The 19,534-nt window shown below is 37.7% G+C and overlaps 1 pseudogene; it reads right to left on the minus strand.

Moving 5' to 3' along the window:
- Nucleotides 1–1,263: 1,263 nt before the first annotated feature.
- Nucleotides 1,264–19,534, minus strand: part of LOC122803233 — a 35,294-nt pseudogene continuing 17,023 nt past the window's right edge.

Below are 19,534 nucleotides of genomic sequence, written 5' to 3' on the forward strand. Positions count from 1 at the left end.
GTGGGTGAGTGGGACAAAGTCTATGTAGCTCACAAGAGACACAGCTGTGGTCTCTTTCCTAGTTTAAATATGCAATTGAAAGCAGAATACAAGTAAAACACAGTGTAATGAAAATAAATCCCAATATATAAAATCCAAGGAAGCAAAAACAAACTAATCTTTCCTTCACACCAAGCTTTGGCAGAGTCCGGGTGAGCATTTATATTGATAATATCATTATTCCTGATCCTGTTTGAGCCTTTTGGTTTTATTTATATTAGGATTACTAAAATGTTAAATTACAGTATCTATACAAATGACTAGTATAGTGAAGAATACATCAAAATACATTATGAACTGAGTTTAAGTATATGTCAAAACCTGTCTAAATCTAAATAGTTTTACAAGACCATCATATATTTCTGAGTGGAGTCAGTTGCTTATGCTGTATTTATCTGTATCGATCATCATTTCTTCTTGTTTGCCTCAAATGTTTAAATAACATATTTAGTCATATTTCTTTATATACTATTTTATATTTGTTTTTTTTTTTTTATATTTGTGAACCTTTATTCTAGGTTACATGACCTGGGCTTCAGAAACATGCCTAATGTCATGTAGTGAGATGTGGCTCTAAGGTAAATGTAATTGAATGGTAGGCATTTAGAGCCTCGACAATCAACTAATACAGAAATCCACTCAAGTAAGTGACATTGATGTTGAAAACAAGAGTTTATTGTGGCCGCATTTACAGAAGTTGTGAACAGCAAGTAATATGCATATGGTATACATGCAAACGAATATGTGCATTTACAACTGTAACTTAATGATGCTATGAGAATTACTGACAGACATATTACATGGCTCTTAGCAAAGTGCCTGTCAGTTTTATTGATAAAAATTGGGAGGAAATGGGAGTATACGACAGTCAGAAAGGAAAAAGAACAAGCAGAGTAACATACCGGATGACACGTGGAGGGAAAGAGTGGCACTGGGGGAAGGGGAGGAAGGGTGTACATTTCTTTGTGACAGGTGCCTTTTTTATTTTTTTTCAAGAACAGCAGATAAAGGAGGATGTAAGAGGAAGACGGGGGAAGGAAAGAAAGTATAGGGATGGAAGCAGGGCCAGACAAACAAACAGAGAATGCAGACAAATATCAACAAGGGAGTAATCAGTTCCTTTCGTCATTTTCCCCTGGGCCCTGCCTCATATGGCATGCTGGACAGTACCAGTCAGGGGTGTGATTCTGTTAGCCACATAAGGACATTTTGAAGGTGGCCATACTAGATATCAAGCTGCTGTTCCAGAAACTTCCTCAGCACTTCCTCCAAATCCTGCTGGGTAACATACTGTGACTTAACAGTGGCATCAAAAGATGGTGCAACAACACCCCACTCCCATGACCTGCTACCAGAGACAACCAAGGAACTCTTAAGGTCACCTCCCACTGCAAATCTTATGTCACTCTGTTGACAGTCAGGCCTGGAGACAGAGGGATACCCAGTAGAAAAAGGTAGGGCAAGACCACAGAGCAAGGACCACTGCTGCATCACGGTCACATCTTTGGCTGGAACTGCAAAAAGTAGTACCAGAAATGGAAAAAAATAAAACAGTTGACATTAAATAAAAATGTAAAGTAGGGACTCCAAGAAAGACAGAGAGACAGAAAAAACAGAGCTATACCTGTGTCTACGAGCCTTGCAAGTAGCTACAGAACGACTAAACATATGCTTGGTATGCAGCGCTAGAAGGGGACATAAATATGACTAGACATAGTACAAGATACATTCTTACTAGAAGATGGGGGTAAAAGGGTTCAGTCTGGTATTACCAATGCCCCAGGGAGTATTTCTAACAATAATGTAATTTATGTACTAGTTGGAAACACAAGCCATGGAAGGTGTGTTGGCATGTCTTATATGGGTACATAAACCAATAATCTTGGCAAACAATGCCACTAGAAAGACTTAAAAAAAAGACATGGCAGGTAAACCAAAGAAACAAATTTAATATACCAAAACTGTTTAGCACTTTCATCTTTACACTCATCAAAGACTTCCTCAGAACACAAACTTAATGACCTCACTTCCTTTTAAAATGTCCAGGCCCCTGCCTTCATTTCATTTAAAGAGATATCATACATAAAAAGATTGTAACTTTAAAACAGGAACAACAGAAACTACTTCATTTAATCCATAAAATGTGAGGGATATGGACAAGGAAGGTCTTTGCTTGACATGACCACTGATAGAGAATATGCAGGGTATCAATCTTTAAGTGGACACAACACGGGCATCTGTAAGCATATGATATGCAATCACCATGATGTAAGGTAAGCTTCAATGCAGGACAGAGTACACATAAAGGCAGAATGCCATTGGTATTTCAGTCAAATATGGCACAGTTGTGGATGTTCTGTGGGGCACGGCACAGCAGATACTAGGAAATGTATATGCTGCTTACTGTAAGACTGCCATCGCCATGACAGTGCATAGAAAGTGTTAGTATGCCAACAGCCCTCAATGCATGGAACTGTGTTACAGCAGGCTTGACATTATGGCATACCATTTCAGGTATGTGTTTGTCACAATAAATCTCTCTCCAAAAAGGCTAATACTGTAATTCCAGGTACACTCCAAAAGTTAATTCAATGACCACAACCACATCAAACAAAACCAAGTTTATTGCACAAACAGAGCTTTCGGGTCTACACCCTTCATCAGTGATATAAAAAACTAATTAAACTCACAATTTAAATAGGAGCATCATTAATCACAAAACAACAGCCAGCCTATCAAATAAATTCTCCCACCCCTTCTCTTAAAAAAATACAATTTTTTTAAATTTTTCATGTCACATGTATACACACACACACACACACACACACACACACACACACACACACACATATATATATATATATATATATACACACACACACACACACACGCACACACACATATATATATATATATATATATATATATATATATATATATATATATATATATATATGCACACATAGACACATACACATACATATGCACATACATACAATATATAAGATAATTCTCACAAAAATTACATAAAAAGCCATTCTTTTTAAAAAAATATATAAAATTCCACACATAGTAATAATTAGTCACAGGTTATCTCTCTGTCTTTTTACTAAAATATGCTTTAAACTAACTGCAGTTTTTATACCTGGTTCAAAATCTGCCCTTAATCTAACGATCCACTTGTATTCTCTTAATTCCAGAGCGTTATTCATATCCCCACCTCTAATTCCTAAAGAAACAGAGTCTATCACTCTAAATTTAAAATAATGGCTAGAATTATTTTCTTTAATATGTTTGTTTAGAGCATTAGTAGTAATATTCCTTCTAATGTCGGATTTATGCTCCACTATTCGCTCCTTAACTTTCCTTGTGGTTTTACCCACATAGAATGAAGGACAAGCTACACAAGTAGCTAAATAGACTATTTGAGTAGCGGAACTGTTAAAAATATACTCCTCATTTGTTAGTGGGTGTATGAATTTATTCTCCCCGTCTAATATATCACCAGAGCAACTACAATTAAAACATTTTACTGTACCGGTTTCATTAAACTGACTTCTTGATGTTATTTGTTTAAAATCTTTATAACATAATTTCATCTTCAAACTTTCTGAGTTCCTATATGCAAAATATGGCCTCTCACCTAATAACTTGTTTAACTCTGGCATCATCATTAAAATTGTCTAGTTTTTTGTATAATTTGTTTTATTTAATTTGTGTTCAAATTATATGTTGTGACATATCTAATTATGTTATTTTTTCTTTTACTAGTTCTTCTTCTTGTACCGCCTCTTTTCCCAAAAAGCCATATGTCTATAGTGAACATAATGAATTAAGTAAAAAGGTTTGTAGATGATTGCTTCCTAATTTGGGATGGCACAGTAGATGAATTGATTGAATACATAAAGTATTTAAATCTAAAAACTAACTTTTTAACATTTAAAATGTCAGCTTCAAAGGGTAAAATAGCATTTTTAGATGTAGAGCTATATAAGAAGAATGGGAGAGTGGAGACTTCTATATATCAGAAGGCGATTCAAGTTAATAGGTATGTGAACAGGAAAAGCATGCATGTACCGCATACATTTAAAGGTATCATAAAAGCCCAGTTGATAAGGGCAAGTATGCTTAATACTGAGGATGTGAAATTTCAAGAACAGGTGAGGTTAATGATGGAAGAGTTCATTAAAAGTAGTTATAGGCCTGAGATGGTTGAGGATATATATAATTAAGTCATTGAAGGATGATCTAAAATGTATAGTCCAATTTTGGGGAAAAGAGGAGGTACAACAAGAAGAACTAGTAAAAGAAAAAATAACATAATTAGATATGTCACAACATATAATTTGAACACAAATGAAATAAAACAAATTATACAAAAAACTAGACAACTTTAATGGCGATGCCAGAGTTAAAGAAGTTAATAGGTGAGAGGCCATATTTTGCATATAGGAACTCAGAAAGTTTGAAGATGAAATTATGTTATAAAGATTTTAAACAAATAACATCAAGAAGTCAGTTTAATGAAACCGGTACAGTAAAATGTTTTAATTGTAGTTGCTCTGGTGATATATTAGACGGGGAGAATAAATTCATACACCCACTAACAAATGAGGAGTATATTTTTAACAGTTCCGCTACTCAAATAGTCTATTTAGCTACTTGTGTAGCTTGTCCTTCATTCTATGTGGGTAAAACCACAAGGAAAGTTAAGGAGCGAATAGTGGAGCATAAATCCGACATTAGAAGGAATATTACTACTAATGCTCTAAACAAACATATTAAAGAAAATAATTCTAGCCATTATTTTAAATTTAGAGTGATAGACTCTGTTTCTTTAGGAATTAGAGGTGGGGATATGAATAACGCTCTGGAATTACGAGAATACAAGTGGATCGTTAGATTAAGGGCAGATTTTGAACCAGTTATAAAAACTGCAGTTAGTTTAAAGCCTATTTTAATAAAAAGACAGAGAGATAACCTGTAACTAATTATTACTATGTGTGGAATCTTAAATATTTATTAAAAAGAATGGCTTTTTATGTAATTTTTGTGAGAATTATCTTGTATATTGTTGTATGTATGTGTATATGTATGTGTATGTGTGTGTATGTATGTGTGCATATATATAGGTTCATAGGTTCATAGGTAGGTACTAGGCTATCGGCCCTAGGGCCCATACAAGCCTAGCCAAAAAATGTACCCTGGCTTTCGCCACCCAAGAAAATTATTTTCCTGTGCCCCTGTCGAGCAGAGCCATAGAAGTGATCCCCGGAGTGAATTTCCCATTTCCCATCCAATCATCAAGAATTTTCTTGAAGAGTGCTAATGAGGAGCTTTGTTTGACATAGATAGGTAGTCTGTTCCAGAGTATGGGAAATCTCTGGGACAGGAATCTATATATATATATGTGTATATGGTTCCCCTTCACATAATCGAATGTCTCTAAACTTGAAAGTCATAAACTTGAAACAAGAATCTCGAATTTAGAGAAACTCAAACATATGAAAGGGACAAAAAAAAAAATATAACACCTTTCCACCCCTACTTAAATATACCTACTCCGAGATAGCACTACAGTGAAGGAAAGGGAAATCTCCCATTCCGCACTATATGCCTAAGCGCAAAACGGAATGTTTTCCATTCCTCCACTATAGTGTGGTCATGGAACATTCACATTTAAACTGCTAGGGTACAGGGGACCTGGCCCCCTGCAATAAGGTAAGTTAACTTTTTATTTTTTTAAACCTAAGGCTCCCATTCACAATTTCGAGTGAATGGAAGTTCGAGATTCTGGTCTCGAGATTATGAATTTCGAGCTTCCATCCATTCGATCTTGTGAAGGGGAACCATATATATATATGTGTGTGTGTAGATATATATATATATATATATATATATATATATATATATATATATATATATATGTGTGTGTGTGTGTGTGTGTGTGTGTGTGTGTGTATATACATGTGATATGAAAAATGTAAAAAATTTTCCTTTTTTAAGAGAAGGGGTGGGAGAATTTATTTGATAGGCTGGCTGTTGTTTTGTGATTAATGATGCTCCTATTTAAAGTGTGAGTTTAATTAGTTTTTATATCACTGATGAAGGGTGTAGACCTGAAAGCTCTGTTTGTGCAATAAACTTGGTTTTGTTTGACGTGGTTGTGGTAGTTGAATTTGCCACAATAAACCCATGAAATCCACTAAAATATCTTGTATTTGGCTCAGTTTCCTTGCTATAGGTATGCAGTGGTGCTCCCCACTGGTGTTACAATTACCACAGCATAATTATATGCTAGGATAATATATCCCATGACATCCAATACCCGACTCTAGTACTACAGTTTTCTCACTTACCCCTAGGTGAGGAGTTACGCTCCATATATCTCTAAAATAGGAGCCTGTTCTCCTTTATCTGGTCACGTGGTAAAATACAGTACAGAAAATGACAAGACACATGAAAATATGTACTGTGGGGGCCCTTTTACTTACAATAAAATGTACCTGTTATGAATCCTTACTGTGCATCTCAGGAACAGTGTCTCTGTCCTCTTCTTACCTCTAGTGCTGATGGTCTAGGTGGTGCATGCACTGTCCACCAGAGTGATTAATACCAGTAGCACCAATAACCACCCTGACAAGGCTTTGCCATGAATCCATCTTATACTGGGGATCCTCAAAGGAGTCACCAAGCAGCATTCCAGGTGGTGTCTATACATAAAGTACAGAAATATTTGTAAATCCTTGTTCACCCTCAAGGCATTCTGAAGCCTTGACCATTTAATGAGTCACTGTCCAGAGGAATACGATGTACATTCATATTGCTGCACGTTGCTACTGCAGACACATGATGTGCCACATTGTGCACTTAATATTGCTGCACGTTGCTACTGCAGACACATGATGTGCCACATTGTGCACTTAATATTGCTGCACGTTGCTACTGCAGACACATGATGTGCCACATTGTGCACTTAATATTGCTGCACGTTGCTACTGCAGACACATGATGTGCCACATTGTGCACTTAATATTGCTGCACGTTGCTACTGCAGACACATGATGTGCCACATCGTGCACTTAATATTGCTGCACGTTGCTACTGCAGACACATGATGTGACACATCGTGCACTTAATATTGCTGCACGTTGCTACTGCAGACACATGATGTGCCACATTGTGCACTTAATATTGCTGCACGTTGCTACTGCAGACACATGATGTGCCACATCGTGCACTTAATATTGCTGCATGTTGCTACTGCAGACACATGATGTGCCACATCGTGCACTTAATATTGCTGCATGTTGCTACTGCAGACACATGATGTGACACATTGTGCACTTAATATTGCTGCACGTTGCTACTGCAGACACATGATGTGCCACATTGTGCACTTATTATTGCTGCACGTTGCTACTGCAGACACATGATGTGCCACATTGTGCACTTAATATTGCTGCACGTTGCTACTGCAGACACATGATGTGCCACATTGTGCACTTAATATTGCTGCACATTGCTACTGCAGACACATGATTTGCCGCATTGTGCACTTATTATTGCTGCACGTTGCTACTGCAGACACATGATGTGCCACATCGTGCACTTAATATTGCTGCACGTTGCTACTGCAGACACATGATGTGCCACATTGTGCACTTATTATTGCTGCACGTTGCTACTGCAGACACATTATGTGCCACATTGTGCACTTAATATTGCTGCACGTTGCTACTGCAGACACATGATGTGCCACATTGTGCACTTAATATTGCTGCACGTTGCTACTGCAGACACATGATGTGCCACATTGTGCACTTAATATTGCTGCACGTTGCTACTGCAGACACATGATGTGCCACATTGTGCACTTAATATTGCTGCACGTTGCTACTGCAGACACATGATGTGCCACATTGTGCACTTAATATGACACATCACAGTGAAATCATAATGCAGATTATGTACACACGGCAGGATGGTCTCATGGTACAAACAGTACCATGAAATAAATTGCTGCCAGTTTTGCAGTTAAGCTCCTCTGTGACCCATTATGAAAAGGTACATTTATAGACATAACTGCTGGGGTCAATGATATGCTACACATGATGAAAGCACTTTGTAGAGCCTCATGAGAGTGTAAAATCTGTGCTGAGCCTTATAGTACATCCTTGGTCATGTGCACATTATGATAAAAGTATTATTCAGAGCGTCTATGTTAAAACAATGAATGGAATAAATTGTAAACGCTCCGATGAGCAAAAACTCATATGCTCGAAATCTAAAAAATATATTCCAATTCCGAGATCGCATTACAGTGAGGAAAGGGCAAATTTTCCGATCTTCACTGTACCATGATCTCACAATAGCGATGTCGATCATATGTGTTTTCGCTCATCGGAGCGTTCGCAATTTATTCCGTTTCTTGTTTTAACATAGACCCTATTCAGAGGCATTCAGTCAAAGGGGGCTCATTAACATAATTACCTAGCTAAAATTCTCCAAAATATGCACAATAACAACTGCTACAGTCAAGCTGTGCTCCTTGCGGTATAGAAGTTGCTACCATTACCTGTTACAGAGTGAAGTTTTCGGATCCAGGCTGAACCTGAAGCCTTTCAGTAACATTACACCTGAGGTAAATGAACTGGGGATACTGCCTAAACAATGGCAGGAAACTGCATTTGTACATCAGCTACACACATACCTCTCAACATCTTAGACCAAAAAATCTGAACAAAACCACACATAATGGGGGGCAAAGGACCAAAAATAGGGATACTTTTTAAATATTGATCTTACAAGCTTAGCCAGTTGATAGAATAACAGGTTTTGTATTAGCATTAACTTTCTGAGGGATATGAAGGCTAACATTCAAATGTCTGCCAGTATTTTCTAACTTCAGTCCTCAATGATTTGCCAGGGATTTGCCATAAAACTACAGTTTTATGAGAAATGGACCAAAAATATGAGTCAAAGATCATGACAGTTGAGAACTATGGTTACAGACCTACAGTGTTTGTACGTTGTTTCAGTGGGGTATGAGGAGTTGAGCTGCCAAAAATAACTGCTAATTTAGGAGATGTATACAGCAGAGTTATTAATACTCTTGAATTGTGCTGCCACAGTAATTTAAGTTTCACAGCAGGAGGTCTGAGATATGTTTTGTAAGAAGAAGAGCACATAGGCCTGTGATTATTTAGGGCATAACTAATCTCAATATCAAACAGTGTACTTGATGGGGGATAAGGTTCTGAAGGGAATAATCAGTGTAACACTGTTGCTTGGTAGATGTTTGTGTGATGATGGCCTTTCATGCAGTACCCCATGTTGTTTTTGGTTGGAGAGGTGGAAACCATTTTAACCTGTGCCACTCCTGAGAGTTTGATTACAATGAACAATGTAGTACAGAGGTATCTGCGATGTGACTCTTGCCATGGCTTTGTCTACTGTCATTTCCTAATTACCTCCTATGCTAAGCAGTGGCTGTGGGAGAGGGTGGGTGTTTCTTGTATGGGGGACTGAATTGAATGCCATGCCTAACCATGCAGGCCTGATGTTGCTCCATGGGGTTTTGAGGCAAACACCTTTACATTTCCTGTTTCAGGGATTTGCTTTGGACAGGTAGGTCATAAATCATAAGTTGCATTTAAAGACAGATGTTTAATATCTCTACAACATTTTGCTGCATATCTGAGTTAAGAGAAGTAAGGGGATCTTCCCACATGCATGTGCAAGAAGAACAATATGGGTCATACTAGTGGATGTCATTGACATGATAGCAGATGGGCACCATTATGCTGAAGCTTACTGTTGTGTTGTATATATATTCTGAGGGCAGGGGTCTTATACCAGTGGTCTAGGGTCATTGAGGAGGCATGCTTGTCTGTCATTGTCAATGTATGGCATGGGTAGGTGATATTAGATTGCACTCAAGTGCACTCCAGGGCTTTGTAGCATTACATCATTTATGCAGACAGACAGAGTGCAGTGGAACACACCTTTATCCATCCACACTTGAGGCAGAGGCAGTATATGTGCTGTTGTATGCCAGTGGCACATAGAACAAGTGGCACACTCTAGTGTGGGAGGGTCTTCTTTACAGGTTATTGTGACTTCATGTGCATCAAGAACACACATACTTCTGTGTCAGACTGCTTCTGAATGTCAGGTACCTGCACAGATGAAACATGTCTCTTCATGGCAATATGTAACACAGTCCCTGGTAACAATGGACTTTGATTTTATTGTACAGAGTTGTGTGCAGAGGATATAGCACATGGCAGCTTACATATTCATATCATAACATCCACAAGTAGGCACGTCTGAGAAAGAAAAGAAGAGAAAGGAGAAGTTGTTCTAGACAGACAATGACATTTTCTAGCAGAGCTTCTGCAAAAATAATCCTAAGCAGTAAGAAAGACCATGTCTTTTCAAGAGCGCATTAGGAAGGACTTTTTGGAAGAGATGACCACAGTTGCTTGCCATAATTGAACACATGTCAAAATGCAACGAAGGGTTACAGACATGAATGGTTAAGTGGACAACAAGGCACCCCATCTGACACAGGAGTGAAGGGCCATGGGTTTAGGATCCACTGGCACCATTAGCTGACATGGAGAAGTTCCAGGAATCTCTATCTGGAGGTGCATGAGAGGTCCATCAGTCCCACTGGAGGACACTACCATCCTTGGTAGAGCGCATCACCAAGTACCTCAGGTGTCAGTTGGTGATGCCCAAGAAGTGCTTTACCTAAGATGTATAACATTCCCTAATACAGCTAATGAGCAAGGTTATTTTATACTTACAGACATGTCTGGACTTCAACACCAATGTCTGTTTGCACAAGATATGTTGCTTATAGATTTTGTATGCCACTCTGTTTTATAGCTGTGTCATCAGTGGAATGTTGGTATTTGAGAAGGATGCCTTAATACACTTCAGCTTCTTTACGTGTTTTCAGAAGTGCTTCAGTGTCAGTATCTGCCACTGTAGATACTGAGATATCTGATGTCAGAGAACTGTCTGAGCACTGTGATGACACTGGCCACTGCCCAGCACAATCTGGGTCATGGTGATAATTTTAGACACACATAATATGAACTGGTGTTCCTCCATCCCCTTCCTTGGACACTGCTCCTGTGTCTGTTCACCTGACCTCTCAGACCCAGGATGCCAAAGAAGAATGGGGTCATTAATGCATCTGCTCAGGATGCATCCTTTGTACATACAGCAATGACATCCTTGCTTGCTGGCAGCTGCCATGGGCATAGGGAGGGAAATAAAAGTTGGTGTACTGCTGGTCAGCAATATCACACATGCTGTCCACTTTCTGAACTGAGTGTCTTCATGGCCACCACACACTGTATGTGTGCAGGACCATCATACATATATAGGCAGATACCCCTGCAGCCATAGCAGGACTACCTGGGGTGATATTAGGCAGATACCCCTGCAGCCATAGCAGGACTACCTGGGGTGATATTAGGCAGATACCCCTGCAGCCATAGCAGGACTACCTGGGGTGATATTAGGCAGATACCCCTGCAGCCATAGCAGGACTACCTGGGGTGATATTAGGCAGATACCCCTGCAGCCATAGCAGGACTACCTGGGGTGATAAATGGTCTGTGAGATAACCTCCAAGAGGGCCTGCCCCATTTATGCAACATTTTTGAAAGTTGGAGTTGGTGTTCCTGGCCATCTTCATTCTCATGATCACATGGCCAGTCCTCTTCCACATCTGATGTGGAAATCCAGGATGGGAGGATGAAGACATGATCTATGTCCCATATCACCACTATGTCCACACCTTCAGCCAGTGTTGAAGGCACTGCAGGACACTATGGATGTAGACACAGATGCAGCATTCATGCCAAACCACCATTCATGCTCACAGAGGACTCAGTCCTCTGCTCATCCAGTGCACTGTGATTGAAATAATCCATGATGAAATGCCCACATGGGCTGGAACACATGTAATTGGCAGAAATAATTCCAGAGGGTGTCCAAGACCTGTCTGTCACACCCAGGCACAGTGCAGCATTTTTTCTGGAGCTACATCCATACACTCTCATAGCTACTCATCAGTGCTGCACACCTGTGAACAGGTGCAATACACAGAAGACACTGCCACTACCACAACAGTGATCTGTTCCCAGGGTAGCAAAGTATGGCCAGTCCATGTATGGTATGGCATCACTTAGTTGTAGTATTACATGCATCACTGATAATGTTTATTTCTAATTTGGCCCACAGCTGTCATCCAGATGCTGCCCCTTATCCAATGCCACAGTGTACTGCCAAGCTCCACCTCATATGATCATCCACTGTGGCTTGTTCCTCCTTAGGTTCTCAGCAGGTATCTCCTCCACTTCTGATATCTGGGCTACTTCTTCCTAAATGTCTATCAGGTGTTTTTGTTTTGGTACAAACATGTGGTGTAATATTGCAAACACACACAGCAAACAATTTGATACATGTTTCTGTACTGCACTGACATCTGTATAGCAGCAGAGGTCATTTGTTAATCCGAACATACATTTGATGCTGTTTTGGGCCTGTGACAGGACATTGTTGTATGCATTCCCTGCCATGGTCTGTGTGTTTATTATCTGTGTCATTAGCCATGTCTCCAGGACATATCATTACTCAGAGGTCCCTGAAGGAAATCACCCTGCATGAATCATGAATATAAGTTACACAATATGCCAGAGATGAGTGTTGTGGCTACTACCTGTGTGGTGTACTGACACATTGTATATTATACCTTGTGCATTGCAGACCACCTGTCACTCGATGGAGCCAGTCCTCCAGGCTGGTGGGGACTGATGGCAATGGAGGTGCAGTCATTGGCTCCCACTATCTCAGGGAAATAGGCTATTTCATAAAATGCCCACAGGGCATTACATCATCCTCTGTAGTGCATGGAAACCACATTTGCTTTTCCAGATGCATTGAGAGACTGGTATAATATCCTTGAGTCAGATGTGTGCACCCCCCTTTGGTTACTGGAAGGTCCCTATAGTAAGTATTCTCAATGCTAAACAGTTTGGTGTCTTCAGGGATGGTTCTACATGCACTCCAGGAGCCTGTATATGAGATGGGCATATCTCTGCGAGCTCCTGCATGGTGCCTCTGTCCTCATATTAATGGCTGATTATTTGGTGTCATTGAGGGGTAAAATCTTAGACTTGGTTTGATGACTGAGCAGTGCAGGGGTAACATTATTCACCTCCATCACTTCTGTCTGCAAGATCAGCTTGATAGATAGATAGATAGATAGATAGATAGATAGATAGATAGATAGATAGATAGGTACAGATACATATCTGTTAAACCAGATACTACCCCTAGCATGTTTTGTCAACTCTGTCTCTGAATGTCAACATTTCCCTGTGAACATCTACTCTGGCAATCTATCTTGTCACACAATTATTATATGTTTTTTAATTTTTCTGTCATATTTTTTAACCTCATTTGCTTTCACAATGATCACTATTTCAAAAATGTTTCTCACTTCTTATACCAGGACAGTTGAAATGGATACAGGAAATTCATCCCTGGTTTGGCACCTATGTCTCTAATGGACACCGGCAGCCTGTAACCGGTTCATTTCCCAGGCCCCTGCTTATACTTATCTAGGGTACCAGAACTTGTTAGAGATTTAGGATGCATGGGTAGGATTAAAAAGGCCATTGCGGTCCTTAGCCTTGTAGACATCTGTGAACCTATTTCCATCTTATTATATGGTCATTTGTATAGTATGCAGGCCACAATATTTCAAAGCCTGTTCAGGTCACTCTGTGTCACTGAACTGCCCCCGCCCTGTGCATGGCCATATACATTGATTTGTTTCTGAATCCCAGGGTCTGTACCTGATTACATTCATTTATGTTTTTTTATTTATTTATTTTTTTCCAAAATTACTTTCTGTTCTCCTGAAGCACATACTGAATCATTACTATATGCATTAATTAGTTTGGGACTGCATTCAGGTGATTTAGTTTGCTCTGTATTGTTCTTAAAACATACTTTCAAAACCAAATGTTAAAGTGTCACTGTGTGCTTTTGAGAATATAAACTGAAATTCATGCTCTGTATGTTGTTCACTATGGCTTTCTAAAAGTTTTGAATTCTTTCTTACTTGTGACAAAGACATTAATCTAGAACGTGAAAGTGGGAGTAATAAGAAAGTCTCTTTTTCTGTGATCACTTTTATCAATGAGGAGGAGTGCACCAATACAGGGAGGGTGGCCTAATGGTTAAGGTGTTTGCCTTACAAACACAACGTGCAGGGTTTAAATCTCACAAGGGATAATTGGCAAAGTTTAAAATGGCTCACAAGGGTAGTTAGCTTAGTACTAACCTATAAACCCACAAATACAATCAGATGTCAATAATATTGTAATGTTTGCTTTAAGCTATAATTTTTGACAGTGGGAACCCAAATCAAATGCTGGAGGTTAAAAGGTTACGCAAATTCAAGGATGAATCTTTCAAATCATCTGGAATAATCATAAATGCATCATGGCATTGATGTGGGAATGCCAAAAAAAAAATCAGAGCCCTCTGTGCAGTCTTAAGGAAGATAGAAAGGCACAAAAGTTAATAGTATATTTAGCACATTTAATTGAGGCCACACAACTGTTAATTTGCCATCACCAGGAAAATGTTGTGTGTTAGATTTAAATATACAATGTAACCTTCAGTTAATACATCCCATTTAAAATGAAGAGATAAGTTCTCTGCGACAGAAACAGCAGAAGTATGTATGCCTTATAACTGCAATCTGCTTTCAATCGTTTTTTCCCTCATTCTTCTAACACTTGCATGGAATATGCATGCATCTGAACTTTCTAGTTTAGTATTATGATTTACCTTTCCTTCTATAAAAAAAAGAAATTTCAGTGTAAATGTGTGTGTGTGTGTGTGTATGTGTGTGTTATATGAGTTATCAATCGATATATCAAAGAATCCAAAAGACGCTCAATCCAACGGACACCTCAATAAAGATTTATTGCCAAAATTGTCCAAATGCACAAAGAACGAACAGATAATCCAACAACGTGAAAATTAAAATAAAGCCACCACAAGCACTTTCATCCCTCAAATCATACATTAAATGGAAACTTCATCAGATGGCAAAAAAGACAACCTCATATCCCTTATATAATTTTCTCATATGCATGAGTTATGGATACCCCTACTTACATAGAAAGCTCCTTAAATAAGATGAATGGAGCTTATAGGGAAATAAAGGGAGAGTTGGAATAGCTTTTTATTGAGGGGCTTATTACTATGGACGAACTACATTTTATTGTCCATTGATTCTCCTGTTACACCAGTCATCTTCGGTATTCTGAAGATGCATAAGAATATCTGTTAGCCCCCTATGCGTCCCATTGTAGATGCGAGGGGTTCTATTACACACCCTATCGCCAGATTTTTGGACATTGAGTTAAAAGAGCTACTCAAAAGGGAACCCCTGTTATGTAAAGATTCTTGGGAGTTTTTGAGAAAGATAAATGAAATTAGGTTTGACAATTCATATGTCCTGATTACAGTTGATGTGAAGGGTCTCTACAGCGTGATCCCACACAACATAGGAACAGAATGTTTCCTTGAATATCTTTTTTCAGTGAGCTTACCACATGATAGATGTATCTTGTTGGAACATTTATTAAATTTGGTGTTGTGCAATAATTTCATATTGTTATAATAAATGATAAGAAATACTATCTACAGGCGCAAGGTGTGACTATGGGTGCTGCATGTGGCGGGTTATATGCTAACATTGTTATGTTAGAATGGGAAAAGAGATTTTTGATACAGACTTCTTTTTTCTCATAATGCCGCATTTACAACCGCTTCCTTGATGACATCTTTATTCTATGTTAGGGTCCCAAGGCTTTGATCAACCCACTTCTGGACTACATTAATACTACTACTACTTTTTTGTAATTTACACACACCATTGATGAAACTATGATAGCCTATTTGGATATTTTGTTGAAAAAAGATAGTGGGCTTAATAGTTTTGTGGCCAAAATACATCAAAAGGAGACTTACTCTAATAGTTTTCTCCACTTCACGAATTGTCACCCCTTTTCTCAAAAACAAGGGGTGGTGAAGGGTCAATTCGTGAGAGCAGCCAGAATGGTGAGTTTATGGGGTAGCTTTATAAAAGAATGTAACAACTTATAATGTATGTTCTTGAAGAGGGAGTACCCTAGGGAACTCATTGATAATATCATGGACGAAGTGGTCAAAATGAGAAGGAGTGGTTATTTTCTACCAATTTTGGAATCACATTTTAGTGTTCTGCCATTAGATCACCCAATTTGAACATCCAATTTGGGCGTTATTGCTGAGTTTGATAATGCTATACCCATAGAGGAGGCTCCGAATTTGAATCGGGTTTCACCTAAAGTCTGTTTTCTTACTACCTTTGCCCACGATTCTAAAAATGTCCTTAACATTTTGACAAAAAATTGGGATCTGCTAATGAGCGATAGCAGTATTATGGGTTCTATTTAGGCTATACCATTTGTGTTTATAAGAAGGGACGAAATATTAAAAAACATCTTGGAGTGTAAAGTGAACAGAACAGGGTTTAGTCCCACATACAAATGTGGGAGATGTAAACGTTGCCCTTTTATTTTTGAAACCAATGAAGTTAAAATAAATAATATAAAATTAAAGTTACATTTTACGGGTTCATGTGATACTGAGAGGGTTGTATATTGTGCTATGTGCAACACATGCCCCTGTTTCTACATTGGAAAAACCGAACGGAGACTTAAAGTTAGAATAGGTAAGCATGTAAGCAACATCAGGGATAAATTTGAATGTAATGCCCCGGCTAAGCACATTGCACAACATCCTGGACATTCATTTAAATTTGTTATTTTGGATATAATATCTTGTTCTGAAGGGGGGGGCTTGGCAGTATTTATTAGAAAAAGCAGAATTGATGTGGCAGCTTCAACTGAATGCAACATGTTGGCCAGTTCTTAATGACAGGGTATCCATCACCAGTCTACTAAAGTTAAAAGCCCTTAATAGATGACATTCTTAGTTTCCATTTATTTATTTCTTTCTTTTTCTTTTGGTCTTGCTGGTCTTGTATGAGTGCTTTTTAAGCTAAAGTATTTTGTAAGGGGACTATATATGTTGGGGTATATCGAGTTATTTGTAGGATGCATATTTTAATATGATTTTACAATAATTGATAGGCTTTTAGAAATGATGAGCGTAATTAATGATTTTATTTGTTGGGGGGAAGTGACGCCATATGACAAAATTATATAAGGGATATGAGGTTGTCTTTTTGCCATCTGATGAAGTTCCATTTAGTGTATGATTTGAGGGACGAAAGCGCTTATGGTGGCTTTATTTTAATTTTCATGTTGTTGGATTATCTGTTCGTTCTTTGTGCATTTGGACAATTTTGGCAATAAATCTTTATTGAGGTTTCCATTGAATTGAGCTTCTTTTGGATTCTTTGGTTTATTTGCTTCTTGGTTTGACTTCATCGCTCGTTATATGCATTTTATCTTGTGCTAAACCTCTGGTGATTTTTGTCACTGATTCAGCCTGTTGAATTATGTAACACTCGAAATTCATTATATCGATCATTACACAATTCAAGAGGTTTTGCCCTCAGTTCCAGTTTGTGTGACCCCGGGGTTAGTATATTTAATTTCCATGGGTGCTGGGGGAGTGGTGGGTAAAGCCCCCCATGTAAAAAATTATTAGTTTTACTTTTGGTAATCAGAAATGTAATGTATTATTTTATATTTGTGATTACATTTGCCATTGATTTTATTTACAATTAATGGTAATCACCGATGAGTTTGTTCGATATTTTGTGTTTTGTTCCAACTCACCAGCAATTTTTCATTATAAAGTCATATAGATTGATAAAGATCTCTCTCTCTCTATATATATATTATATATATATATATATATATATATATATATAAAATATATATTATATATATAATATATATAGAAACATATATATATATATATATATATATATATATATATATATATATATATATATAAATATATAGATGTATATACAGACACACACACACACACACACGCACATACATGTAAGTGTGTGTGTGTGTATATATATATATATATATATGTATATATATATATATATATGGATTCACTTTAGAAGCTCGAAATCCTGAAATATCGAATTTCAGTATTTCTCACCCATAAAGTGCAAACCTGAAAAGAACAAAAACTCAGAAGCGCGAAATTCAAAATCAAAAAGTTTGAATTAGTGCTTCTGGTGTTTCGCTTTGGTTAAGGATTCAGGTAAGTGTTTATGTGTTAAGGGTTTTGGGTAGGGGCTGTGGTGTGTGTTAGTGTGTTTTGTTACTGCGATGTGTGTGTGCAGGGAGAATGTAGCTTGTGTGGTGGTGTTTTGTGTGTTTTTGTATGTAGTGCGACCTTGGAATTCGAATATTTAAGTAGGGGGTGGGGGTGCAGCTCCTCACATGGGGGTGCAGCGGGGCTTGACCCCCTGCTTTTATGTAGGACAGAGCTTGTGTTTGTATGTGGGGAGGAAGGTTTGTGTTTGTGTAAAGCAGAAGTGCTAATTCAAAATCTCCGGTATGCGAGATTTTGAATTTTGCGCTTCTGAGTTTTTGTTCTTTTAAGGTTTCCACTTTATGGGCTCAAAATACTGAAATTCGATATTTCAGTATTTCAAGCTTCTAAAGTAAATCCAGATATATATATATATATTTATATATATATATATATATATATATATATATATATATATTTATATATATATATATATATATATATATATATATATATTTTATATATATATATATACATATATATATATATATATATATATATATATATATAGCGAGAGAGAGAGATAGAGAGATAGATGTAAATACAGACACACACACACACACACACATATATATATATATATATATATATATATATATATATATATATATATATAGTGTGTGTGTGTATGTGTATACATATATCTGTCTACATACATATGAACAAAATGTCTAAAAGATGAACATTGGAAGATTGTTAAACACATCGAACATCCAGAACACGAAAAACACAAAACACATTTGGTTGACTACATCAAATAAAATGATTGACCCAGTCAACAAAATTTTGTGACCATGTTGGTCTTCCACTTTGTGGGGATAAATTCAAATTATAATAAGATTATTTCTAGTACAAGTATATGCATTTCATCCAGTCATCTAGATTCAGCTTTCTTGCATTCACATTAAGGCTTACAATTTTATTTAAAAAGAAAAACTTTTAAATGGCTCACATGTATTATGATCTGTTTGTAAGAATGCCTGTCCGATCCCTGCTCATGCCAAAACATTTAATGGTATATTTTCTATTTCCCCCATGAGAATCCTTTCGGACTGTAAGAAAACTGGTTACTCTATATTACGGTCACCTTTTGCAG

Source organism: Protopterus annectens, chromosome 5.part1, assembly GCF_019279795.1.
Source record: "Protopterus annectens isolate FY-2018-M chromosome 5.part1, PAN1.0, whole genome shotgun sequence".
Lineage (NCBI taxonomy): Eukaryota > Metazoa > Chordata > Ceratodontiformes > Protopteridae > Protopterus > Protopterus annectens.